The 17,476-nt window shown below is 36.2% G+C and overlaps 1 long non-coding RNA gene across 2 annotated transcripts in view; it reads left to right on the plus strand.

Moving 5' to 3' along the window:
* LOC147582483 (uncharacterized) overlaps window positions 1-17,476 on the plus strand; it is a 125,025-nt gene that overhangs the window by 89,762 nt on the left and 17,787 nt on the right. For both annotated transcript variants that reach the window (XR_015249180.1, XR_015249179.1), the window contains exon 2: window positions 16,899-17,064. This is a non-coding gene — a long non-coding RNA (uncharacterized LOC147582483). The remainder of the gene's footprint in view (window positions 1-16,898; window positions 17,065-17,476) is intronic.

Genomic DNA, 17,476 nt, shown 5'->3' on the forward strand with positions numbered 1-17,476 from the left:
ATCCCGTCAGCTGAATGGTAAAGCTCACAAGCTTGGAAACCACATGTTGAAGAGTTCAGAGCTATAATCAGCTCAGGTTCCTGAATCAGCATGTAGAGGACAGTCTTCTTCTCTAGTTTCTCCACTCCCCACAATAACCTTGACTGTAGAGACAGAAATAAACTTATTTAGAGCAATTAAATTTGGGGGTCTAAATTTTACAGTACTTCAGCATGTCCTAACTAACACATCAACTTTATGTTCTATTTCTTTCTTTAAGTGTTTTGTATATATGAGGATATTATTCTGCTGAGCAAGGATTACTCTTGGAATAGTTCTTTAAACACTATCAAAAACATTTCATTGGTTAAAAATCATATGATTAAATATTGAAAGTTCTTTTCTCACCTGCAAATCCTATTTTATTTGCCTAGCCTTCGAATAGTTACAGTTAATACTATGATAACCCTGCCCAGTTCCCCTTTACATGCTTGAAGCACTCCCAGTTCCTTTGAGTGTGACTAGTAACGGCTTACACGTAAGGCCAACGGGAGCCAACTCAGGAAATTATGCCCTCTCTATAGACGATCCACAACCTATGGCCAAATAAAATGATGTCATAAAAGTCCAGCCCTGTTGCCACAAGGAATGATAGGTTTATGGTGTCATTTATATCCAGAACTCTCCCCTTTGTAGATTGGGCTAAGGCTGGACTTTATGTAATACCAGATCCTTACTTGGCAGCTCTTTTGCTTCCCTATCATGTTCTTCTCTCTCCCTTACAAATTTTTCTCCAAAGAGTGCCTTCTCAATAAGACACATGCACCCAAATCTGTATCTCAAATTCTGCTTTTAGAGAATCTAATATAAGACTACCTATTTTCATGAAACTGGACAGGAAAGGTGAGATCTTCTCAGTTATTTATAAGACTGATATATTTGATTCATGAGAAAAGAAGATGTATTCTTAGTCCAAAACTTTGAAAAATACTTTTAAAAAGAAAAACAATAGAAAAAATTAAAAAAGCCAAAGCTGATAATCTGAAGATATCAACAAAATTGAAAAGTTCTAAGATGAAGAAAAAAATACAACATAAATCACCAATATCAGAATAAAAGAGAGATTATTGTTACAAATCCTACAGACATTAAAAGGATAGTAAGATAATATTATGAAAAATGTATACCAAAACTCTGAAAACTTAGATAAAAATGGGTAAATTTCTTGAAAAATGCAATTTACCAAAGTCAACAACAGATTAAACAGAAGATGCTAGTAGTCCTATACCTATTAAAGAAATTAAATATATTGTCAAAAACTTCCCAAAACAGAAAAAACTCTCAACACAGATGGTTTCATTGGAGAATTCTACCAAACAATTATGGAAGAAAAAAACACTAATCTTATAAAAGCTCTTTCTTACAGAAAATAAAGAAGAGGCAAGACTTTCCTACTTTATAAGATCATCATAATCCTAATCCTAAAACCTGGCAAAGATATTACAAGAAAAGAAAATTATCTACCAATATCACACATGAATACAGACCTAAAAAATCCCTGAAGGGGCGTCTGGGTGGCTCAATTGGTTAAGCATCCAACTTCAGCTCAGGTCACGATCTCACGGTTCACAAGTTCAAGCTCCATGTCAGGCTCTGTGCTGACAGATCAGAGCCTAGAGACTGCTTCAGATTCTCTATCTCCCTCTCTTTCTTCACCCACTCACACTGTCTCTCTTTCCCTGTCTCAAAAATAAATAAACATTAAAAAATTTTTTTTTAAACCTTAAAAATATATTAATTGAACCCAACAATACCTAATAGGACTGATATACCATGACCAAGAAAGGTAGAGCCTGAGAATGCAAGGTTGGTTTAACACTCAAAAATCAATCAGTATAACCACATTAATGGAGAAAAACACCCTTAGATCATCTTCTCAAATACAGAAAATGCATTTTGTCAAAATTTATTACCCATTTATAAAAACACTTGTAGTAAACTAGGAATAGGAAGGATCTTTCTCAATTTCATAAAAGGCAGCTATAAAAACTTACAGCTAATATCACACAACAGTCATACATTGAATGATGTCCCCCTATAATTGGGACAAGGAGTAGAAGCCCACTTTCTCAACTTCTATTCAACATTGTAATAACGGTGCCAGCTATTCCAATAAGGCAAGAAAAATAAAAATAATAAAGAAGAAAGAAATAACAAGAATTATACCTTTCATCTATTCTGTGTATCCTAGCAAACTAGTGTTTATAAACATGTTGTTTAGCAACATAATAATAATAGCAAAGGTAAGATACCAGAGAGATTATAGGATTGGAATACATTAAACATTTAACATAGTCAATTCATGTAATATGGCAAGCTAGGCACCTGGTTTGTCTTTCTTTAAGAAAACAAAAAAAATTCTAGATTATATATTTTAAAATATTTAAAATCTCAATGTACTATATGAAAGTAAGGAATTCTCAGATCAGGGACTAAAAGAGGCAAGAAACCCAGAGAAGTAAGTGTAGCATTTTAGCCATTTTTCTTTCTCAAGGCATTGCCTAAATTGCATGAATTTGAACTTATCATGGACTCATAGAACCCACAAAGAAGGGGACAGAGACCAGGGCCCTCCAAAGGTAGTAGTTTAATAGAAGCTCCTTCCTAATCAATAAAGCTAAGACATCAAAGTTCTAAACACTCGGTATCAGCATGTTTATACCCCTTTCCTGTCCTTGGGATCTACAAAGAAAATAGTTTTCACTCTTAGCATTGAGCAGAGAAGAAAAAAATGTCACCCAGGAGTTGTAATCACAAGACAGTTCTTGCAAAGGTTTGTAGCACAAATTCATAGGAACCGTGTGCTACCAAAACCTTAAGCTAAGAATTTAAATTACAGTATTCTAGATTTGTAGTGCCATCCTATGACTGGTCAGCATCATATATAAATTCAGTCTGGCACATCCCACCACAGTCTCAGACTTCGAAGAGTTCCAAGAAGTAAAACCCCAAGTAAAATGAACAGCTCATGGGAGAAAAAAAAAAAAACTGAGAAAACACACAAGTAAAAAAGATACCATGAGTGATATACAGCAGAAACAAATATTGCCAAGAATATGTTCACATATATTTCAGACACAAACTATAAAATTAAAATGTTTACAATGCTTAAAGAAGTAAAAGATAAACTTCACAGTGTGTTCCAGGAATAAAACATTACCAAAACATATCCAGCAATGGGTAGAAAAGATAATATATTATGACCAAGCGAGGTTTATCCTAATACCAGTAAATTAGTTAATATAATTCACTACATTAACAGGTTAAAGGAGAAAATTTATATGATCATCTCAATGATTGCAGAAAAGGTGTTTGATAAAATCTGACATTCATTTATAATAAAAACTCCTAGCTAACTAGAAATAGAAGAGGCTTTTTCAGCCCAGTTTAAAAATAAATAAAACTTAAGAAAACATTACATTTAATGGTTAGTTATTAAAATATTTTCTCTAAGATTGGGAACAAGATAAGAATGCCCACTTCTATTTAACATCATACTGCCGACTTCTATTTAGCATTGTACTAGTCATTGAAGAAAAAAAAAAGAACAAAGTATAAGAAGAATAAGGATTGGAAAGAGGGAGAATATTATCATTGTTCTCAAATGATGTTGTAGGTAAAAAATTCAAAATACGCCACCAATAAAGTTTTTCCAGCTTTACTGACATATAACTGGTAACCAATAACTTTTTAATGAATGTGGATTTAACAAAAGTTTCCAGATACCAACTCGATATACAAAAATTATCACATTTCTGTATAGCAGCACCATGTACTAAATGTATCTCTGTGTATATACATACATATATATACATATATATATATATACATATATGTATATATATACACATATTTACATATATACCACATCTATATTTTTAAAACCATGAATATCTAGGAATTAACCTAACATCAAAACTTTTAAGAAAAAACAGACTGGAAGATTCTATATTGTAAAGATATCTGTTGTCTCCAATATGATCTATAGGATCAATGCAATCTCAATAAAATCTCCAATAGATTTTTTAAAAGTGGAACTTCATAGTCATGTTCTAAAATTTATATGGAGATACAAAGGACCTGAAATATCCAAGTAACTCTTGAAGAAGATAAATAAGTTTAGGGGACTTGCCCTATGGACTTCAAGACATAAAGCATTTGTTCTTATACTATATTAAGATAGTATAGTATTGGTGCTGCATAGAGAAATAGGTCAATGGAACAGAATTAAAGCTCAGAAATAAACACTGGCATATATAGATAATAATATATGACAGAAGAGTATTGCAGATAGTGGGAAAGGATGGATTTTTCAATAAATAATACTGGATAAAGATATTCATATGAGAAAATATTACATTGGCTCTCTATCCACACAATAATCAAAATAAATTTCTGGGAGAAATAAAGACCAAAAAGTCAGAGGTAAAGTTAAAGGCATTGAAAGATAATATAGGAAAATATCTTCGTGGCAACAGAATACAGAAGTATTTCTTTTTTTTCTTTTTTTTTTTATGTTTATTTTTTTTGAGAGAGAGAGACACAAGCGCGAGCAGAGGAGGGGCAGAGAGATTGGGAGACCCAGAATCCAGAGCAGGCTCCAGGCTCTGAGCTGTCAGCACAGAGCCCGACACGGGGCTTGAACCCACAAGCCATGAGATATGACCTGAGCCGAAGTCAGATGCCCAACCAACTGAGCTACCCAGGTGCCCCCAGAAGTATTTCTTACACAAAGAACAAAAAATTGAACAGAGAGGGAAATGTAAACTACATCAAAATTGAGAAGTTCTGATCATCAAAACACATCTTAAACAGAATGCAAAGACAAGCTATAAGCTAGAAGATATTTAAGATCTGTTATTTAGCATATATAAGAGCTGCTACAAATCAGTAAGAAAACAACAAAATATTCAGCATCTAAATGGGCAAGAGCCTTGACCAAACATTTCACAAAAGAAGAAACCTGAATGCCCCACAAACTCATGAAAACATGTCCAACCTAATCAATTGTCAAGAAAATGCAAATGCAATGAGACACCATTTTTTGCCCATCAGACTGACAAAATAGACAGTGCCATATGTTGATGAGCATTTGTATTAATGGGAACTCAGCTGTGCTGGTAAGAGTATTAATGAATGTAAAACCTGAAAAATAGTTTGGTGCTACCTCATAAAGAAGCACCAGGCTTCTTATAAAAGGCACCAGGCTGGAGACTCAGGAAAGAATTACAGTTAAAGTCCAAAGTCAGTCTATTGGCAAACCAGAAAGAGCCAATGTTTCAAATAAAGTGGAAAGACAGTCTGCTGACAGAATTCCCTCTTGTTCAGGGGAGGTCAGCCTTTTGCTTTATTCAGCCTTTGCTTTATTTATTTGCTTTATTGAATCAGATCTGGAGGCCACTCTATTTCACTCAGAGTCCACCAATTTAAATTTAAATCTCATCCAAAAATACCCGCACAGAAACATCCAAATTTCTAGGCACCATGGTTCAGCCAAGTTAAAAATAACCATCCCAGCCCCAAACTAGAAAAGAAAAAAATCTAAGTGTCTCATCAGCAGTAGACTGGATAAATAAATTGTGGCTTATACATATAATAAGTACTAAATTACTACTGTGGTAAGCACAGTTCTAAATTGCTCCCCCTCCAAATGGTCTCTACCCCTGCTTTATGCCCTGTATAATCTCTCCTTGAATGCAGGTAGTACCTATGACTTGTTTCTAACAAATAGAATATGAGAAAAGTCACAGGGTGTTACTCTCTTTATTAGGTTATGTTATAGGCAAAGGTGATGGGATATCACCCCCATGGTTTTGTGTGTGTATGTGTGTATATGTGTCTCCATATTTACATATGCATATTTATGTACACACACACACACACACACACACACACACACGTCTATGTATATATATTTAAGCAGACTCTTCTCTCCTGCTGGCCTCCAAGAAGCAAGCTACCATGATTTTTAAAGCTTCAAGAGTGAATTCCGCCAATAATCCAAATGAGCTTGGAAGCAGATCCTTCCCCCTGTTAAGCCTCCAGAGGAGAATGCAGCCTGGCTGGCAACTTGACAACAGCCTAGTGAGACCCTAAGCAGAGAACCTAGTTAAGTCACACCTGGACTGTTGACCCTGTGGAACCTGTGAGATAATAAATGTGTGGTGTTTTAGGCCACTAAAATTTGTTAATTTGGTAATTTGTAGTTTGATAATTTGTTAACAGCATATAAAAATCTGCAGCTATACAGAAATGAAAATCAACTACAGCTATATGTATCAATATAGATGAATCTTCTAAGGTTGAACAAAAGAAGTCATAAAAATACAGATGGTAGGTTCCGTTTGCATTATGTATGAAAGCAGATAAAACCCAACCAATATGTAATTTAGGGAAGCATACATAAAGAATAAAGTTATAAAGAAAAGCAAAGGAAGAAAATCACAAAAGATGGGAGGATAGATTACTTCTGCAATAGAGCACAGGATGCACCCAGAGCTCTAAGATATTAGCAACATTGTATTTCATAACCAGAACTCAAATATTAAAAATAATTTAATTTATAGAATATACAAAATACAGTCCTATATTTATGGTTAGCCCCCCACCCCAACCCTCCAGCTCAATTCCCCTCCTTACGGTGGAGTGATTTGAGGTCAGACAAACCTAAATTCAATTCTTAATTCTGTTCCTTCCTTACTATATGATCTTGATTTAGAGCTATATGATCAATATCTAGTCTCCAGACTTTCCAGATGAAAGGGCTGTAATAAAATAACAGTTGAAAAAACATTACCTTGTTTAATGAAAAAAAAAAATACAAAATCAACAATTTTGAGTTCTAACATACACATAAATACTATGGTTATATTTTTTAATTAAAAAATGATAGGGGTGCCTGGGTGGCTCAGTCGGTTAAACTTCCAACTTTGGCTCAGGTCATGATCTCACAGTTCACAAGTTCGAGCCCAGCATTGGGCTCTGTGCTGACAGCTCAGAGCCTGGAACCTGCTTTGGATTCTGTGTCTCCCTCTTTCTCTGCCCCTCCCCTGCTCATGCTCTGTGTGTGTGTGTGTGTGTGTGTGTGTGTGTGTGTGTGTGTGTCTTTCTCTCTCAAAAGTAAACATTTAAAAAAGTTATAGTAATCAACCAACTTCGCAGAGAGAGTGGTACTTATATGCTGGTAGCATTGCAAATTGACAGTCTTTTGGAAGAGTAGGTTTAACCATATGTGAAATGTGAAATGATATATTAAAGTATTGTCATTCTTCATATTACAAAACTGTAATCATCAAGACAGTATGGTACTGGCACAAAAACAGACACTCAGATCAATGGAACAGAACAGAGAACCCAGAAATGGACACACAAACATATGGCCAACTAATCTTTGACAAAGCAGGAAAGAATATCCAACGGAATAAAGATAGTCTCTTCAGCAAGTGGTGCTGGGAAAACTGAACAGCAACATGCAGAAAAATGAACCTGGACCACTTTCTTACACCACACACAAAAATAAACTCAAAATGGATGAAAGACCTAAATGTAAGACAGGAAGCCATCAAAATCCTCAAGGAGAAAGCAGGCAAAAACCTCTTTGATCTTATGCAGCAACTTCTTAATACGTCTTTGGAGGCAAGGGAAACAAAAGCAAAAATGAACTATTGGGACCTTATTCTGCACAGCGAAGGAAACAATCAGCAAAACTGTAAGACAACTGACAGAATGGGAGAAGATATTTGCAAATGACATATCAGATAAAGGGTTAGCATCCAAAATCTGTAAAGAACTTATCAAACTCAACACCCAAAAAACAAATAATCAAGTGAAGAAATGGGCAAAAGACATGAATGGACACTTCTCCGAAGAAGACATCCAGATGGCCAGCCAACCGCCACATGAAAAAATACTCTACATCCCTCATCATCAGGGAAATACAAATCAAAACCACAATGAGATACCACCTCATACCTGTCAGAATGGCTAACATTAACAACTCAGGGAACAACAGATATTGGTGGGGATGTGGAGAGACAGGCTCTCTTTTGCACTGCTGATGGGAATGCAAACTGGTGCAGCCATTCTGGAAAACAGTATGGAGGTTCCTCAAAAAATTAAAAATAGAACTACCCTATGACCCAGCAGTTATACTACTAGGTATTTATCCAAGCGATACAGGTATGCTGTTTTGAAGGAGCACATGCACTCCAATGTTTATAGCAGCACTAACAACAACAGCCAAAGTATGGAAAGAACTTTATATATAGCACATTTTCTTGATATATATATCAAGATATATATATTTATATATGGAGTATTGATATATATATATATGGAGTATTACTCAGTAATCAAAAAGAATGAAATCTTGCCATTTGCAACTACATGGATGGAACTGGAGGGTATGATGCTAAGTGAAATGAGTCAGTCAGAGAAGGACAACTATCATATGACTTCACTCATATGAGGAATTTAAGATATAAAACAGATGAACATAAGGGAAAGGAAGCAAAAATAATAAAAAAACATGGAGGAGGAGAAAACATAAAAGGTTGTTAAATATAGAGAACAAACAGGGTTGCTGGAGGGGTTGTGAGGGGGGGATTGGCTAAATGGGTAAGGGGCATTAAGGAATCTACTCCTGAAATCATTGTTGCACCATATGCTAACTAACTTGGAGGTAAATTAAACAATAAATAAATTTTTAAAAATAGGTCAGAAAAAAATAAAGTATTGTCATTCTTTGACTCAGGATTTCTACTTTGGGGAATTTAAGGTTATTTAAGAAAATAAAAAGAATCAAAGCCAATGTGTGCAATAATGTTTAAACTTTTGTTGTTTGTTTATTTATTTATTTTGAAGCAGCAAAAGAGAGAGAGAGAGCGAGCATATGTGAGCGCAAGCTGGGGAAGGGCAGAGAGAATGGGAGAGAATCACTAGCAGACTCTGTGCTGTCAGCACAGAGCCTGATGTGGGGCCGGATCCCATGAACTGTGAGATCGTGACCTGAGTCAAAACCAAGTGTCAGACGCTTAACCTACAGAGCCACCCACATGCCCCATGTGCAATAATTTTTAACACAGAAATATTTATGAAAACAAAACTTGAAACAATTAACGCTTTTTTTTTGTAAATTACTAAAGTAGAGTACATGGGCAATAAAAATAACGTGATAAATATATGCCTTGTATTGGTATATGGATATATTAAATAACATCAAATAAACAATGAGAACTAAACATGCATTCATATGCTATCTGTATGATTAAAAATATCTGCAGAAGCATTGAAAACATCAGAGATAGTTAAGACAATTTAAATAATTGTGTTAGGTTTATGAGAATGTTCAATGAAGTGACTATGATTTTTAAAATAAGCGGGTATATTTAACTGGAGGCATATATTTAATGATGGAATTTCAGGCAGTATTATAGACAGATGGTGAAACTATTTGTGCAGGATGTGGGGGTGGTTTGAGGATAGGGGGACCTAAAATCTCACCACATGGAAAGTTTCTATAATCAGAGGGTTTTCTCTGGGTTGTTTAGGCTGTGGAGCCAAAAGGGGAGAATCATGCAGAAGATTTCTCAAGGGAGAAAAAAACTGGAAGAACCATACTTAGAAAAATGTGATTGTAAATTAATTTCTCTTTAGGACGCAGGCTGTTTGTTTTAGTTTCTTTGTTGTTGTTGTTGTTTCTCTAAAGCAATTACAACTTAATGATTTACTTCAATATATGAGAGACTTCAGGGTGGGTCTGAATCCTGTGTGCCTGGGTCTGACTAATTTGTTTCAACATGGAAAGAAGTCTGAATAGTGTAACAATTAATGAATATAATCATTCATAGAATGGTATCCAATTGCTTTGATGGCAGCAATTCTAAGGTGGTTTAGTTCTGAGTCTTAGTAATTTTAGTAAATTGAGTATTTTAGTAAATTAAAACCAAAAAAAAAAAGAATGAAGAACCATTCCCAACCACAGGCCAGCATAAAAGAAAGCCCAGGAGCAGGAGGAGAGGTTCCACATGGCCACTGAGCTTTCAGATTAGAGCACAAATTAGAAATGATGAAGAAGTCTATTTAATCTTAATCAATAGAGTATAGGTGTTCTGTCTAGAGACAAAGTGAATGCACATAAAAGCGTTATGTGTCCAAGAGCACGATGACTTCAGCATATCACATCTCTATCTCCATTTCTCCAGTTACAGAATAAAACCCTCTGTATAGAATAAAACCCACCATCCCTGCCATTCATCCATCTGGAACATATTGTGACTATAGATTAGAGAAATCAATGATTTTTTTCAGAGCATGATATACAGTTGTCCCTGCTATCAACTGGCTTATTACACTTAATCAAAACTACCTCTGTTTTTTGCATTAAGTTATCTGATTTCTACCCAAGGATTTTTTTAGAGAGATAGTTAAATCACAAAGAGTGATAAGCAGTGAATGAATTTTAAGTTAATTTTCCATGATAGTAAAATTGTAAGAAATATAGGAAGGTTACATAGACTGTTTTTACCTTTAAGCAGCTCATGATTGAAGGAAGGAAGGAAGGAAGGAAGGAAGGAAGGAAGGAAGGAAGGAAGGAAGGAAGGAAAGAAAGAAGGAAGGAAGGAAGGAAGGAAGGAAGGAAGGAAGGAAGGAAGGAAGAAAGAAAGAAAGAAAGAAAGAAAGAAAGAAAGAAAGAAAGAAAGAAAGAAAGAAAAAAAGCTTTTGGTATCACAAGGGCTACGATGTGATAAGATCACATGATAACAAGTTGCTCAACTGTGTACATGACCTTTCAAATAGAGCTCCCTCTTAATTCCGTGAACTGTCATGCAAGTATTCATAACTTGGGATTACATTTCATATACATTATTTGAGAAGTCTACACAATACTAACAAAATGATTTTCTTAAAATCCTATTCTCTCGTTTCCAGGTATATCATGATATATTAAGGAAAAAAGCACCTGTGATATCAACAAATTGCTTTAGAATCTAAAGTTTAGATAATGTCACAAACTATTCAAAGAAATTAGTAAGTCTTTCCCACAGCTGTTCTTCCACTTCCCCTGGCAGCATCAGGTGGCAAGGACAGGCAGTAACCAAATCCATTTAGCGTTAGGCGTGACTCTGAAAGAACTTTGAGGACCTTACTGAAGTAGTTGGGTCTGATGTTCTGAGAAATGATGAAATAGGGGAGCCATGTAACGGGCTGCACATACCATCTCCCACCAAGCTTCATTTAGCATATAGCTTGAAATTTTGTTGGATAACAACTTGCAGGCAGGGAGAACAATTGAGGAGAAAAAGTACTGGAGTTGGACAGATGGAGATGTAAATTCTAGGCCCTCTCAATATCAACCCCTCTTAGCCTGGCTACTCCTCTGTAACAGGAAAACTACAAACAACATCAATTCCATAGGGTCATTTGAATATTAAAAGAATGTAAACAAACTACTTAGCATAAAAATAAAAGCTCAAGAAGTGTTAGTTCTCTTCCCCCATTCACCTGGGTCACCTTGGCCTTTCTTATTAAATTTTCAGTTTATTTTCAATTACAGCATTCTTAGATTCTTTAGAATCTAGTCAATGAGATGCAATTGATAACATTGTGTTCTGTGTTGTTAATGCAAGTACTGAGTATAGTTTCCCTGGTGCCACTTGGTAATTATCCAGACATTCTACAAGGTCAAGGTCTGTGGCATTGTGCAGAGCATACAATAAACAATCCATCAGCATTTTTGTGTCACTTTGTATGGGTCTTCTTTGTTAGTTACCACTGCTCTGGAATTTTGTGTTGATAATCTAAAGATAATCTCATTAGCATTTTGTGGATAAAAGCTTCATCACAATAAGAGTCTGCATAAAATAAACTGAACAAAACTAGACTTTTAGTGCAAACTACTAAAGTTTCTTTATTGAGAGGATTTGGATCAGGCAGGTCACCATAAGCTCTGATGTGACAGTACCATAATGGTCCTTTGGACCTATTCCATAATGGAGTAGGAAGGCCAGACCTGTTTAACCAAATACTGGGTGCTCCCTGTAATGCTCAGTGGGCATCATGTGCAAGTTACATGGCACTTTAATGGAGGACCACTAAAATGACAAACTGGAATAAAGACATTGAAATAGCAACTTTCATCCCTCTTTTTCTCCCTCCCTTCCTTCCATCCTTTCCTGCCTTCTTTGCTATTCTTTCCCTTTTTTATTTATTTCCATTTTATCTTTATACAGGCTGCTGACAAAAACACACATTACACATATGTTACACACATGTTACTACAAGATGAACTATTAGAGACTGGGGAGACTAATACTGCTGCACATGCAATCAAGACATTCCTCTAGGTGTAGCCAAGAGTTAGAGATCAGGACTCAGACAAGCCCAAGCACTCATTAATACAATCTCTTAAATATGCCTGAAATGTGATGAAAATTCTATCTATAGTTATTCTACCTTAGCTTGCTTTTCTTTTGTTAAAATGAACTCATAATTTTTTATTAATCACCAGATGATGTATGATCCAATTATAATACATCATTTATCTTTCTGTTTATCTAAACTTTCATCAGTATAGAGGCATAGAGAGATGTCTGGAATAATATTCACTTAAGGTTAACGATGGTTATTTCTGAATGGTAAGAAGTATTTTTTTTAAGTTTTTTTTTAATTTACTTTGAGAGAGAGAGATAGAGAGCAAGTTGGGGAGGGGCAGAGAGAGAAGAAAAGACAGAATCCCAAGTAGGCTCTGCACTGTCTGTGCAGAGCCCGAAGCGGGGCTCCAACTCACAAACTGTGAACTTAAACCAAGTGTTGGATGCTCAACTGACCCAGCCACGCAGGCACCCCAAAAGTATTTTTTGCTTTATTTTTTGTGCTTTTCTTAATTGCTTGAATTTTTTAAATGAGTATGTATCTTTTTAAAAAAATATTGAAGTTGTTATTCTTTAATAAAATCATACAAAATAATGATTTTCCACTTATCTAGCTCTTGTTAAAAGCGACAAATATGAAATGAGAAGTTATACTGGTAAGCCCTTAAATATTATGAGAAAAATTGTGTAAATATTATAATTACCCAGGTGAACCAACAAAATTTAAGATGCAATGTATCAGTGGGTTGAGTGACAGATTCTTGATTTCTGTTTGGGTCGTGATCTCCTGGTTGTGAAATTTAGTCCTGCATTGAGCTCCAAACTGAATATGGAGCCTGCTTAAGATTCTTTCTCTCCCTCTTTCTTGCCCCCAACCTACTTGCTCACGCACGCTCTCTTTCTCAAAATAAATAAGTAAATACACTTAAAGGGCACCTGGGTGGCTCAGTCAGTTAAATGACTGACTTCAGCTCAGGTCATGATCTCACAGTTCACCAGTTCAGGCCCCACATTGAGGTCTGTGCTGACAGCTCAGTCTGGAGTCAGCTTGGGGTTCTGTGTCTCCCTCAATCTCTTCCCCTCTCCCGCTCATGCTCACACGTGCACTCTCTCTCTCTCTCTCTTTCTCTTAAAAATAAATAGACATTAAAAAAAGTTATCACTGGGGCGCCTGGGTGGCGCAGTTGGTTAAGCGTCCGACTTCAGCCAGGTCACGATCTCACGGTCCGTGAGTTCGAGCCCCATGTCGGGCTCTGGGCTGATGGCTCAGAGCCTGGAGCCTGCTTCCGATTCTGTGTCTCCCTCTCTCTCTGCCCCTCCCCCGTTCATGCTCTGTCTCTCTCTGTCCCAAAAATAAATAAATGTTGAAAAAAAAAATTAAAAAAAAAAGTTATCACTAAATAAACTTTAAAAAAAAGATGTAATGTATCAAAGCCAGAAATCACCCAAATTAGGCAAACAAAATAAATAAACAGTACAGTGAAATACAAATAAACCTTGATTCTGCTAAGGCCATTTCCAGTGTAATTGAAAAATTAAATAAAAAATTTGCTATCAAAGATTCTAGAAAGAAAACCAGCCTGTGGGCATGGTGGGGAGAAACAGAGAGTCCCACAGGACTGAGACCTTTTCTGTAGTCCTTGATGGCATCCCAAAAGGTGTCCCTATTAAGTGTTTTCTCTCAGTGGTTGTTTGTTTATTGTTCTTTTTTAATTTACTTATTTTGAGAGACAGAGAGAGAGAGAGAGAGAAGGTGCACCCTCTGGGGAGGGGCAGAGAGAGGGAGAGAATCCCAAATAGTCTCCATGGTGTCATCACAGAGCCTGAAGTAGGCCTCGATCCCATGAACCTCAAGATCATGACCTGAGCCAAAATCAAGAGTCAGGTGCTTTAACCAACTGAGCTATCCAGATGCCCCTTTGTCTCAGTCTCTTTGAAGGATCAGCTTATAGCAAAGTAAGAGGGGTTGCATAATATGAGAAACCCGTTACTGATCATTAGAGTTGACCTTTGGCCAGAAAATGCCAACTTCCTTCCCTGTGGAAAGACAGCATCCAGAAATCTCTGACTTCTTAGATTGAGATCTTGAACTTCTAGAAATTGGGTTCGAAGAAAATCATCACCTGCTGGAAAGGTTACTACAAACAGCTGCCAGTCACCAAATGAGGAGTACTGTGGGTTACACATTTATATTATGGCTGCAAACATAGAGAATAACCAGATCTTCCCATAAAGAATATACTTTGTGGCTTAAAAACAAACAGTAGATAATACATGACAAGAGGGAAATCCACTTAGATAGCAAATTCACTAACTTAAGGTATCTATTTACAAATTGGTTCTGAAGCACAATCATTTATTAAAGAAAGATTTATTCCTCAATTCCCTGAAAGTGATAGAAGCTGTACAGTGAACTCAAGATGTATGCAAATCAAATGAAAACACCAATGACTTAAATCCAGGCAAGCCTATTGTTCTTTTAAATGACAAGTGAAATTCAGAGTGTTGGTGAGAATGTGGAGAAATTTGAACTTTCATATGTTTCTAGTGGAACTATGAATTGTAAAAACACTTGAGTAATCTGTTTGGCAGTATCTTTTAAAGCTAAATATGCACATGCCCTATGACCCAGCCATTCTACTCCTAGGTATATATTCAACAAAAATGCACAGATATGTGCAGCAAAAGACATATATGAGAATGTTTGTAGCAGCACTTTTTTGTAATAGCCTCAAAATGTAAATGACCCAAATGCTGATCAATGGTAAAATGGGTAAATTATAGTATTGTATAATGGAATACTGTACAGCAATGAGAATAAACAAATTACAACTGTATACAACGATGTGCACAAATCTCATGAACATAATGTGGATCAGCCAGACACATGCAGGCCATTAGATAAATTATAAAAGCAGGCAAAATGAAACTATGATGTCTGAAATTAGGAAAGTGGTTACCCTCAGGGTTAAAATTATGAAAAGGAGCATGAAAGAGTTTCTGGGAGCTGGTAATGCTTTATTTATTGCCCTAGGTGCTGGTTAGATACATGAGTTCAGTTTGTGAAAACTCATTGAACTGCACACTTATAATGTATGTACCTTTCTGTTTATCTGTTATACTTCAGTAAGTTAAAAAAGTAAAACGTGTATGTTTATTCTTTATGACTTGTTTAAATTGTCCTCACTTATTACTATGCCAGACTAATGACTATGATCATTATTTGATATTCAGACAACATTTGGTTTTTAACAAAGGTACAGGTTAAAAATATAAATACATATATGCTTGAAAAATAGCCATTTATATCTAAAAGTGACATGGTAAAACAAATAGACAAAACTAAATTGCTTTGTCATTTGTCATAAGCATTTTCCACTTCTGGATTGAGCCGATCTCAAGCAAATCTATATGCATGGGGAGGAGGTGGTGGTAATCTCAAGAACAATCAACTGTCAATAGTAGCCATCATAGTAATAATAATAATAATTAATAGTAATAATAATAGACCCTGAGTAAAAACAAAACAAAACCAAAAACATTTACTGAACATTTTGTTGTGAGATTGTAGATACACCAAGTATTATAAATGAAACAATGTGGGTAATACAATCATGTCTGTGAGTCGGGCTGTAAAGAGGTTTTCATCGGAAATATTAAGATTCACAGAGCTTTCAAACCCAAGGGCCAGGCAGGTAATGCAAATGAGTAAAGCAGGCCAGATGAAATACAGTGGTATTTGGTGGTGAGGTCTGGAAAAACTATAGAACGACAACCCCTAACCGAGAACCAGAGTAGGTTCAGACCAGACACATCAGGAACTAGTATTGGGCCCCACCCCAGATCTACTGAGTCAGAAACTGTGGGGGTGGAGCCCAGTAATCTGAGTTTTAACAAGCTTGATTCTGATCCATGTTCCTGTATGAGAACCACCAATCTAGATGTATTCTCTTTCTCTCTCTTTTTTTTTTTTAAATATGTGGATTTAAAAAAAAAAATCTTCTGGCCAGATTTGACCATAAGCTACCAATTTATAGCTCCTGATGAGAATCAAATGAATTTGTATAATTCTATCAGTTCTGTATTTCCCGTTTCTAAGATAAAGACAGATGGTATGTTGAAATTAAGTTTTATTCTCCCCAGGACTGAGACCTATCTAGGCATACCTAGGGTCTGATTGTGATAGGCCTTCTGGAATTCTATTTATAAGACAAGTCAGGTTGCTCCAGGAACTAATCCCAAGTGGAAGAAAGAACCAAGGTACAGAGGTTGCATTAAGGGCAAACAGATGAGATTGAACGTGTCTGTGTACAACATGGTGTCTTCCACTTAGATTGTTTGTAGCCCAGCCTGGTGGACTCCTTCATTCTTTCAACAAATAGCTGTTGAACATCTACCTAATCTGTCCCTGAGCCCTGTGACTCCAGGGTGGCTGTAATATAAGACCTAGTAAAGGCTAAAGGAACTATTTTTTGCTCATCTTCTTAGGACATGAGGACGGCAGCAGTGTTGGCACCAGGACCCTCAACACTTCTGATGCCCTGAAAGTTGGACCTCTTGCACATGTCAGCAGCTGCAACAATGGCGGTGGTACCTTTGGTGGGCAGTGATGACACGGCTTGGAGGACTGGCAGCAGCTAGCTGCTTGTATCAGGTAAGGAGAATTGTGAACACAGTTTGGCAGCTGAGAGAACTGTTCTTGGAGCACCCAGGCACACATCCCTGAGCACCTTGACCTAGTGGAGGTAGAGGATATCCCCCCAGCAGAGACAGGGAAATAAGATTTTTGTAGCTGTGGTTGTTACTATGTGTAACATAAATTACACATAGGAAAACATGGAATCCTTAAGGGAATCTATGACTTTTTGTTTTTCTGTCTTGGCAACATTTAAAGAACTACATGTTGCTTCTTGTGATAAAGTTAAGGTAATGTGCCTGCAGTGAACATGGTAGACACAAGTATCAGATTTTGAACATTTGGTTTCCTTTTTTAAAATAAAAAGCAGGAAGATTATTATAGGCTTTGGGACATGAGGTTTAAAAAAATCCCAGCACACATTCCTAAT

The sequence above is a fragment of the Puma concolor genome, chromosome A3 (genome assembly GCF_028749965.1).
Source record: "Puma concolor isolate L17-30 chromosome A3, mPumCon1.1.hap2, whole genome shotgun sequence".
Classification (NCBI taxonomy): domain Eukaryota; kingdom Metazoa; phylum Chordata; class Mammalia; order Carnivora; family Felidae; genus Puma; species Puma concolor.